The 11,559-nt window shown below is 42.0% G+C and overlaps 1 pseudogene; it reads right to left on the bottom strand.

The window, feature by feature from the left end:
• Window positions 1-323: 323 nt before the first annotated feature.
• Window positions 324-10,945, bottom strand: LOC121439442 (annotated as a pseudogene).
• Between the last annotated feature and the right edge of the window lie 614 nt (window positions 10,946-11,559).

Genomic DNA, 11,559 nt, shown 5'->3' with positions numbered 1-11,559 from the left:
CTGTGGGTTGTGTAGATGCTCTCTGAAGATCAGCAGTATCTTTGCTTTCCCACACCCAAGTCCTACAGGTTGTGGCCTGCATGGAAGGCCCTCCGCTTTCTTAGCAAGGCACAGAATGGCTGCCTTGAAACACCACTCCACTGGGATGGGGATGCAAATTATACAGCTTGAAATGATGTAAAGCAGTTGGGCTGCTGCAGGGCACAGAAACTATGCTGGCTCTTCAAAGGACATCTTCTCAAGCCACCTCTGTGGTGTCAAGACAAGTAGAACTCCTTCCTCCCCCGTTAAAACTCACAATCAAAGGTTGGAACTCAAGTGGGCTAATTCTTGTTTCTTCTATCATCATCCTCTGAGGGATAGGAATGCCACATTAGCCTTTCCACATAGAAGGATATGACAACCTGTGGGCACTTGACATTGCCTTTCTTGGCAGGGACCAGGTCAGTCTCCTCAGAGCTCTTTCATTTCATCTGGAACATGAGGTCTCCACTGGATCCAGTAGCTTTGATAATCCGTGCAGGCTCCAGACCCCAGGCAAAGCCTCCTTACTTTTCTGACTCTTTCTTCCTCGCAAACAGATGTTTCTTTGGTCTGCCAGCGCTCTCTCTCTCTCTCTCCCTCTCTCTCTCTCTCTCCCTCTCTCTCTCTCTCTCTCTCTCTCTCTCTCTCACGCGCATACACAGAGAGAGACTTATTAATTATAAAAGCTTGTCCTATAGCTTAGGCTTGTCCCACTAGCTCTTATAATTTCTATTTATCTTAGTTGTTGCCATATGACAGGGGACTTTAACTGCTCCTCCTGAATGGCTTTCTCCCTCTGTGTCCAGCTGGCAATTCTACTTTTTTTCTTCCATGAGACCTCTTTGTCCCCAAATGGCCCATCTAACCACTTCCTAGCTAATAGCCATTGAGCTCTGTATTAAACCAACCACAGTGGCATGCCTTCACAGAGTAGGAATATTCCGCAGCACCTCTTCGGTTTGCTTTTCTCTCCCTTATCTTCAGAAGCAGAATCATCTTTATACTTGCCTTCCTCTGAGTTTTCTGTCTCCTGGGCTGTTTTCTGTGACTGTAAGAAACTCAGATGAGTTTAGAGTAATCTGGGTTCTCTTCTGGCTCCCATGTGTTATCCTCATCTGATAAATCCTTCCATTTTAGAAAATATCCCCCTTTGCCTTTGACAACTCACCAATCAAGAACTTTTTCCACCACCTCTTCTAGCACATCCTTCACGTTCTTGTTTTTCCCCCGTATTACTCATCAGCTTTCTAGTGTAAAGGGAGATGCTGCTCATAACAATACCAAAGAGACCAAGAGGAATAGATGCTGTGCTACTCACATGTTAAGTCAGGCAGCCCAAGAGATTAGCACTCAGAGAAGAGCAGTAAAAAAAAAATGTATGTGGCTGTAGTAGCACGTAGCTGAAGCAGCATACTGCAGGCATGGCTGAGGGTCAGCCAAACAAGAGAGCCTCCCCTGCAAAATATATTTTAATGAACTCCACCCTCATTCCTTCCCATAGAGTTCCTCCCTCAGCACAACTCTTCCATCCCAATTTCAGGTGTTCTTCTTTCAAGGTTTATTTTTATTTCTATCAATGTGCACGCATATGTTCTTGAGTTAATGTGCACCGTGTGTATGAAGAGGCTTGTGGAGTCCAGAGGGCATCAGAACCAGAGCGACAAGCAGTTGAGAGATGCCTGGTATCAGTGCTGGGAACGACATCCAGGTCCTCTGTAGAAGCATTAAGTGCTCTTAACTGCTAAGCCACCTCTCCACGTGCCATGTTGTGGTTGTTGTTGTTGTCCACCAAGTCCACTCAGTCTTGCCATCCTGTCTTCCACCAATTTAATCCTTCTTGCTTCATTATTTTCCATCCCCCACCCTGTTCATCTCACCATCTCTCCTCTGTTGAAAGTACTGCCGTTATCATCTACTAGATTTATGTATACAACATTCTGCCTCCATGTATGCTTGCACGCCAGAAGAGGGTGACAGATCTCATTACAGATGGCTGTGAGCCACCATGTGGTTGCTGGGAATTAAACTCAGGACCTTTGGAAGCTCAGCCAGTGCTCTTAACCACTGAGTCATCTCTCCAGCCCCCTCATGGATGTATTTCTTTTTTTTTTTTTTTTTTTTTTTGGTTTTTTCGAGACAGGGTTTCTGTGTGGTTTTGGAGCCTGTCCTGGAACTAGCTCTTGTAGACCAGGCTGGTCTTGAACTCACAGAGATCCGCCTGCCTCTGCCTCCCGAGTGCTGGGATTAAAGGCGTGCGCCACCACCGCCCGGCTTCATGGATGTATTTCTGAGTCTAGGTTACCTCACTGAGAATGATTACTCCTGTCTCCATCCATTAAGCTGTGAATTTCATCATTTCATTTTTCTTAACAGCTGAATAATATTCCATTATGTAAATGTACCACATTTTCATTATCCACTCATCAGCCCATAGACATTGTGATGGTTTGAGTAAAAATACCCTCCATAGGCTCATACATTTTAATGCTTAGTCACTGGGGATTAGATTGAAAGGGTTAGAAGGATTAGGAAGTATGGTCCTGCTGGAGTAGGTATGTCCTTGTTAGAGGAAGTTTTTCACTGGATGTAGGCTGTGAGGTTTCAAAAGCCTAAGCCAGGTCCACTACCATTCTCTCTCTCTCTCTCAATCTGCAGACCAGGATGTGGCTGTACCTTCTACTTAGTTAGTAGGACATCAAGTCCTTTGAGTATATGTGCAGGAGTGGCATAGCTGAATCTTTTTTTTTTTTAATTTTAAATTTATTTATTTATTAAAGATTTCTGTCTCTTCCCAGCCACCGCCTCCCATTTCCCACCCCCTCCCCTAATTAAGTCCCCCCCCCCTCAGCCCGAAAAGCAATCAGGGTTCCATGTCCTGTGGGAAGTCCAGGGAACCCCCCACCTCCATCCAGGTCTAGTAAGTTGAGCATCCAAACTGCCTAGGCTCCCACAAAGCCAGTACGTGCAGTAGGATCAGAAACCCATTGCCATTGTTCTTGAGTTCTCAGTAGTCCTCATTGTCCGTTATGTTCAGAGAGTCCGGTTTTGTCCCAGGCTTTTCCAGACCCAGGCCAGCTGGTCTTGGTGAGTTCCTAGTAGAACATCCCCATTGTCTCAGTGTGTGGGTGCACCCCTCATGGTCCTGAGTTCCTTGCTCGTGCTCTCTCTCCTTCTGCTCCTGATTTGGACCTTGAGATTTCAGTCCTGTGCTCCAATGTGGGTCTCTGTCTCTGTCTCCTTTCATCGCTTGCTGAAGGTTAATATTCAGGAGGATGCCTATATGTTTTTCTTTGGGTTCTCCTTATTTAGCTTCTCTAGGATCACTAATTATAGGCTCAATGTCCTTGGTTTATGGCTAGAAACCAAATATGAGTGAGTACATCCCATGTTCCTCTTTTTGGGTCTGGCTTACCTCACTCAGGATAGTGTTTTCTATTTCCATCCATTTGTATGCAAAATTCAAGAAGTCCTTGTTTCTTACTGCTGAGTAATACTCTAATATGTATATATTCCATACTTTCTTCATCCATTCTTCCATTGAAGGGCATCTAGGTTGTTTCCAGGTTCTGGCTATGACAAACAATGCTGCTATGAACATAGTAGAGCATATACTTTTGTTGTATGATAAGGCCTCTCTTGGGTATATTCCCAAGAGTGGTATTGCGGGGTCCAGGTGTAAGTTGATCCCGAATTTCCTGAGAAACCGCCACACTGCTTTCCAAAGTGGTTGCACAAGTTTGCATTCCCACCAGCAATGGGTGAGTGTACCCCTTTCTCCACAACCTCTCCAACAAAGGCTATCATTGGTGTTTTTGATTTTCGCCATTCTGACAGGTGTAAGATGGTATCTTAAAGTTGTCTTGATTTGCATTTCCCTGATCGCTAAGGAAGTTGAGCATGACCTTAAGTGTCTTCTGGCCATTTGAAGTTCTTCTGTTGAGAATTCTCTGTTCAGTTCAATGCCCCATTTTATAATTGGGTTGGTTAGCCTTTTACAGTCTAGTTTCTTGAGTTCTTTATATATTTTGGAGATCAGACCTTTGTCAGTTGCGAGGTTGGTGAAGATCTTCTCCCAGTCAGTGGGTTGCCTTTGTGTCTTAGCGACAGTGTCCTTTGCTTTACAGAAGCTTCTCAGTCTCAGGAGGTCCCATTTATTCCTTGAGGTCCTTAATGTCTGTGCTGCTGGGGTTGTATGTAAGAAGTGGTCTCCTGTGCCCATGTGTTGTAGAGTACTTCCCACTTTCTCTTCTATCAGGTTCAGTCTGTTCAGACTGATATTGAGGTCTTTAATCCATTTTGACTTGAGTTTTGTGCATGGTGATAGATATGGATCTATTTTCATTCTTCAACAGGTTGACATCCAGTTTTGCCAGCACAATTTGTTGAAGATGCTCTCTTTTTTCCATTGTATACTTTTAACTCCTTTATCGAAAATCAGGTGTTCATAGGTTTGTGGGTTAATGTCAGGGTCTTCTATTCGATTCCATTGGTCGACTTCTCTGTTTTTATGCCAATACCAAGCTGTTTTCAATACTGTAGCTCTGTAATAGAGTTTGAAGTCAGGGATGGTAATGCCTCCAGATGCTCCTTTGTTGTATAAGATTGTTTTGGCTATCCTGGGTTTTTTGTTTTTCCATATAAAGTTGATTATTGTCTTCTCCAGATCTGTGAAGAATTTTGATGGGATTTTGATGGGGATTGCATTGAATCTATAGATTGCTTTTGGTAGAATTGCCATTTTTACTATGTTGATCCTCCCAATCCAGGAGCAAGGAAGATCTTTCCATTTTCTGGTGTCCTCTTCAATTTCTTTCTTCAAAGACTTAAAGTTCTTGTCAAATAGATCTTTCACATCCTTGGTCAGAGTTACCCCAAGATATTTTATGCTATTTGTGGCTATCGTGAAAGGTGATGTTTCTCTAATTTCCCTCTCTGTTTCCTTATCCTTAGTGTATAGGAAGGCCACTGATTTTTTGGAGTTGATCTTGTATCCTGCCACATTACTAAAGGTGTTTATCAGCTGTAGGAGTTCTTTGGTAGAGTTTTTGGGGTCGCTTATGTATACTATCATATCATCTGCAAATAACGAGAGCTTAACTTCTTCTTTTCCGATACGAATCCCCTTGATCCCTTTATGTTGTCTTATTGCTATTGCTAGAACTTCAAGCACTATATTGAAGAGGTATGGAGAGAGTGGACATCCTTGTCGTGTTCCTGATTTTAGTGGGATGGCTTTGAGTTTTTCTCCATTTAATTTAATGTTAGCTGACGGCTTGCTGTAAATAGCTTTTATATATATTTAGGTATGACCCTTGTATCCCTAATCTCTCCAAGACTTTTATCATAAAGGGGTGTTGAATTTTGTCAAATGCGTTTTCAGCATCTAATGAAATGATCATATGGTTTTTTTCTTTCAGTTGATTTATATGCTGGATTACATTGATAGATTTGCGTATGTTGAACCAGCCCTGCATCTCTGGGATGAAGCCTACTTGATCATAATGGATAATTTTTCTAATGTGTTCTTGGATTCGGTTTGCCAGTATTTTATTGAGAATTTTTGCGTCGATATTCATGAGTGAGATAGGCCTGTATTTTTCTTTCTTGGTTGGGTCTTTGTGAGGTTTTGGTATCAGGGTAACTGTAGCTTCATAAAAGGAATTTGGCAATGACTCTTCTGTTTCTATATTGTGAAATACATTAAGGAGTATAGGTATTAGCTCTTCTTGGAAGTTCTGGTAGAATTCTTCATTGAAACCATCTGGTCCTGGGCTTTTTTTGGAAGGTAGATTTTTGATAATGGTTTCTAGTTCTTCGCGACTAACAGGTCTATTTAGATCGTTCACCTGGTTTTGGTTTAGCTTTGGTATGTGGCACTTATCTAAAAACATGTCCATTTCTTCTCCATTTTCTAGTTTTGCGGCATACAGGCTTTTGTAGTAAGATCTAATGAGTCTCTGAATTTCCTCTGTGTCTGTGGTTATGTCCCCCTTTTCATTTCTGATCTTATTTATTTGCGTGTTCTCTCTCTGTCGTTTAATTAGTTTGGATAGGGGTTTGTCGATCTTGTTGATTTTCTCCAAGAACCAACTTTTTGTTTCATTGATTCTTTGGACTGTTTTCTGCGTTTCTATTTTGTTGATTTCCGCCCTCAGTTTGATTATTTCCAGTCTTCTGCTCCTCCTGGGCGTGTCTGCTTCTTTTTTTTCTAAAGCTTTCAGGTGTGCTGTTAAGTCTCCGATGTATGCTTTCTCTGTTTTCTTTAAGTGGGCACTTAGTGCGATGAACTTTCCTCTTAGCACTGCTTTCATAGTGTCCCATAGGTTTGAGTATGTTGTTTCTCTATTTTCATTGAATTCCAGGAAGACTTTAATTTCCTTCTTGATTTCTTCCTTAACCCAGGTGTGGTTCAGTAGTTGACTGTTCAGTTTCCATGAGTTTGTCAGCTTTCTGGAGGTAGGATTGTTGTTGAATTCTAACTTTAATCCGTGGTGATCTGATAAGACGCAGGTGGACACTGATATTTTTTTGTATCTGTGGAGGTTTCCTTTGTTTCCGAGATTGTGGTCAATTTTCGAGAAGGTTCCATGGGCTGCAGAGAAGAAGGTATATTCTTTCCTATTTGGGTGGAATGTTCTATAGATGTCTGTTAAGTCCCTTTGCTTCATTAGCTCCAGTAGTTCTCTTACTTCTCTATTAGGTTTCTGTCTGATTGACCTGTCCATTGCTGAGAGAGGTGTATTGAAGTCTCCTACTACTAGTGTGTGTGGTTTGATATCTGCCTTGAGTTTTAGTAATATTTCTTTTACATACATGGGTGCTTTTATATTAGGGGCATCAATATTCAGGATTGAGACATCATCCTGACAAATTGTTCCTGTTATGAGTATAAAGTGTCCATCTCGATCTCTCTGATTGATTTTAGTTTGAAGTCAGTTTTGTTAGAAATTAATATGGCCACACCTGCTTTTTTCTTAGGACCATTTGCTTGAAAGACCTTTTCCCAACCCTTTACTCTGAGTAGATGTCTGTCTTTGTGGTTGAGATGTGTCTCTTGCAAACAGCAGAATGCTGGATCCTGTTTTCGTATCCAATCTCTTAGCCTGTGCCTTTTTATAGGTGAATTGAGACCATTAATATTAAGTGATATTAATGACCAGTGGTTGTTCATGCAGGATATTCTTGTTGTTTTTGGAAGTAGAATTTGTGTGTCTCCCTTCTTTGAGTTGTGCTAGTGAAGGGTTGCTAGATGCCTGAGTTATTGTAGGCAGTGTTGGCAATGTTGGATTCCTTGGGTTGCGGTTTTCCTTCTATTACTTTCTGTAGGGCTGGATTCGTGGCTACGTATTGCTTAAATTTGTTCTTATCCTGGAATGTCTTGGTTTCTCCATTTATAGAGAACGAAAGCTTGGCTGGGTATAGTAGTCTGGGCTTGCATCCATGGTCTCTTAGCTTCTGCAGTACTTCTATCCAGGACCTTCTGGCTTTCATTGTTTCCATAGAGAAATCAGGTGTAAGTCTGATCGGTTTACCTTTATAAGTTACTTGGCTTTTTTCCTTTGCAGCTCTTAGTATTCTTTCTTTAACCTGTATATTTTGTGTTTTGATTATTATATGGCGAGGGGATGTTTTCCTTTGATCCAGTCTGTTTGGTGTTCTGTATGCTTCTTGAATATTCAGAGGAATATCTTTCTTTAAGTTGGGAAAGTTTTCTTCCATAATTTTGTTCAAAATATTTTCTGGGCCTTTGAGCTGTGACTCTTCTCCTTCTTCTATTCCTATTATTCTTATATTTGGTCTTTTTATTGTGTCCCATAATTCCTGAATGTTCTGTGATGAGAATTTGTTGGCTTTGCAGTTTTCTTTGAACAGAGCGTTTATTTTCTCTATGGTGTCCTCAGAATCTGAGATTCTTTCTTCTATTTCTTGTATTCTATTGATTATGCTTGTTTCTGTAGGCTGTGCTCGTTGACCTAGATTTTCCATATCCAGCTGGTCCTCAGTTTGTGTTTTCTTCCTTGCTTCCATTTCAGTTTTCAATTCTTGAACTGTTTCCATTACCTGTTTGATCGTTCTTTCTTGGTTTCCCAGGGTATTATGTACGTATTTACTCATTTCTTCAAATTTTTGGTTATACTTCTCATCCATTTCTATAAGGGCATTTTTCACATGTTGTTTAAGGGACTCTACTGCTTTCAAAAAGTCAATTTTTTCCACTTCTTCTGTGTTAGGGTGTTGGAGACCTTCTGTTGTAAGATCATTGGGTTCTGGTGTTTTCATGCTGATTTTCAGATTATTGGGTGAATTCTTTCCTTGACGCCTGCCCATCTCCTCCTATCGATGCTATCTAAGGGGTCTGTTAAAACTGGTTCAGATTTCCCTGCTGGCCAGGGGCTCCTCTTACAAAATGCCCTTGCTCTGTTTCCTGGTTCCTGCCGGGGGGCCAAGATCCCTCTCACCCCTCAGAAGGGTCTTCAAGAATAGGACCCGGCTCCTCCTCTGCCAGAGACCTCCCCAACCGAATGTCTACCTCTTTGGTTTAATTGTAGTGGGGCGATCTGTTCTTGGTGTTTCGCGCGGTCCCTGCAGCCTGCTTCTGCTGCTGGGATGGTTCCCGCCACCAGCAGCTTGTGTCCTCTGCTGTCGCTCTGGTCGGCATAGCTGAATCCTATGGTATGTTAGGTCTCATGAGACCCAGTGTAACTTCCTAAGCCTAACTTGAGCTTGGTGAGGCCCAGTGTAACTTCCTGAGCCTAACTTGAGCTTGGTGAGGTCCAGTGTAACTTCCTGAGCCTAACTTGAGTTTGAGGAGGCCCAGTGTAACTTCCTAAGCCTAACTTGACATTGGTGAGGCCCAGTATAACTTCCTGAGCCTAACTTGAGTTTGAGGAGGCCCAGTGTAACTTCCTAAGCCTAACTTGAGTTTGGTGAGGCCCAGTGTACCTTCCTGAGCCTAACTTGAGCTTAGTGAGGTCCAGTGTAACTTCCTGAGCCTAACTTGAGCTTGGTGAGGCCCACTGTAACTTCCTAAGCCTAACTTGAGCTTGGTGAGGTCCAATGTAACTTCCTAAGCCTAACTTAGGCTTGGTGAGGTCCAGTGTAACTTCCTAAGCCTAACTTGAGCTTGGTGAGGCCCAGTGTAACTTCCTAAGCCTAACTTGAGCTTGGTGAGGCCCAGTGTAACTTCCTGAGCCTAACTTGAGTTTGAGAAGGCCCAGTATAACTTCCTAAGCCTAACTTGAGCTTGGTGAGGTCCAGTGTAACTTCCTAAGCCTAACTTGAGCTTGGTGAGGCCCAGTGTAACTTCCTAAGCCTAATTTGACATTGGTGAGGCCCAGTATAACTTCCTAAGCCTAACTTGATCTTGGTAAGGCCCAGTATAACTTCCTGAGCCTAACTTGAGTTTGAGGAGGCCCAGTGTAATTTCTTAAGCCTAACTTGAGCTTGGTGAGGCCCAGTATAACTTCCTGAGCCTAACTAACTTGAGTTTGAGGAGGCCCAGTGTAACTTCCTGAGCCTAAATTGAGTTTAGAGAGGAGTGACTCCCCACAACCTGACCTAGGCTGGCCTCTGCCCAGTCACTGCTGATGTGGCACGATATTGGCCCTTATTCCTCACTCCACCTCACCCCACCCCAAGACTCCAGCCCACTAACTTAACCCTATATAAGTTCCTGCCCTGATGCAATAAAGTGAGTGCTTTGACAGACTCCCAACTCAGTGTGTGTTTCTCCCCAGTGGCCAGCGGGGAGGTCTGGGTCAACAACACTCACCATTCCGCTCAGCCCCAGGGAGAGACCAGTGGAACTGGCTCTGCCTCAGCCCTATCTGCTGGAGAACCCTGCAATGGTAAATCTATTTATGACTTTTCATGTAACCTCCACCCTGATTTCAATCAGTGTGATTATACCAGATAGATTGCTCTGCCACCAGCAATGAGTAAGCGTTCCTCTTTTCCCACTTCCAAGTCAACGTTTGCCATCATTTGTTTTTTGATTTTTAATATAGCCATTCTGACATGGATAAGCTGAAATCCCAAAGTAATTTTCATTTGTGTTTCCTTGATGGTGAAGGATGTTGAGCATTTTTTAAAAAGTTTCTCAGCCATTTGTGTTTTATCTTTTGAGAACTATGATGCTTTGAATAAAAAGACCCCCATTGGCTCATAGATTTTAATGCTTAGTCACCAGGGAGTGGAATTGCTTGAAAGGATTAGAAAGATTAGGTGTGGGCTTGTTGAAAGAGGTGTTTTGCTGGGGATAGGATTTGAGGTTTCAAAACCCCAAGCCAGACCCAGTGTCTCTATTTCTCTTTATACTTGCGGATCAGAATATAGAACTCTCAGCTACTTCTCCAGCACCACAACTACTTGCGACCATGCTCTCTGCCATGATAATGGACGAAGCCTCTGAAACTAGAAGCAAGCACCAGTTAAATACCTCCTTTCACAAGAACTGCCTTAATCATGGTGTCTCTTCCCAACAATAGAATAGTGACTAGACAAAGTATATATTTAGTTCTATACCCCCCCCTTTTAAATTGTTTTCTTGATGTTCAATTTTTTTTAGTTCTTAATATATTTTTGATACTAGCCCTCTACCAAATGCATAATTGGTAAAGATTTTTTTCCATTCTGGAGGCTACCATTTTGCTGGAGTGAGGATGTCCTTTGGTATATAGGAGCTTTTTCATTTTATGATATCATATTTATTAATTATTGGTTCTAATGACTGTGCTATCACTATCCTGTTCAGAAAGTAATGTCCTATGCTAATAACTTCAAATGTTTTCCTATTTTCTCCTCTATCAGGTTCAGTGTATCTGGTTTTATGTTGAAATCTGTGGAGTTGAGTTTTATGCAGGTTGGTCAGTATGGATCTATTTGCATTCTTCTACATACAGCCGTCCAGTCTTACCGGCATTGTTTGTTGGAGATGCTGTCTTTTAGTCTCTTTGTCAAAAATCATATGGCTGTAGGAGTGTAGACTTAAATGTGGGTCCTCATTTTTACTCCAATGATGAATGTGCCTGGTGTTTACACCCATGCTGTTTTTGTTGCTATATTTCTACGGTATATATTGAAATCAGTGATACCTCCAGAAGAATGTGTGTGTGTGTGTGTGTGTTTGTGTGTGTGTGTGCATGTACATTTAATATCAGAAGCAATGAGTAATCAATTTCAACCTGTGGATGAGCTAATCTCTTCAAAATCTTTCTTATTCAATAAGACTAAAGTCATCTGAGTCCCTATTTAATTGTGAGGTTTCCAAAATTGTTGTTTTTGTTTGGTTTGGTTTTTTGGTTTTTTGAGACAGGGTTTCTCTGTCCTGGCTCTCCTGCAACTTTCTTGGTAGACCAGACTAGCCTCAAACTCACAGAGATCCACCTGCCTCTGCCTCCAAAGTGCTTGGATTAAAGACATGAATTACCACCTGTCTCTTAGTTTTTTTCTTAAAGAGTCATATAGTTTTATGTGTGCAGAAGTTTTGCCTGAATGTGTCTATGCTCCATGTGCGTGTCATTCCTGTAGCAGCCA

Source organism: Microtus oregoni, unplaced genomic scaffold (genome assembly GCF_018167655.1).
Source record: "Microtus oregoni isolate MIOR12 unplaced genomic scaffold, Mior012 000061F_ref0000440, whole genome shotgun sequence".
NCBI classification, from domain to species: domain Eukaryota; kingdom Metazoa; phylum Chordata; class Mammalia; order Rodentia; family Cricetidae; genus Microtus; species Microtus oregoni.
Note: the sequence above shows the minus strand (reverse complement) of the source record. Positions and strands in the feature narration are given on the sequence as shown.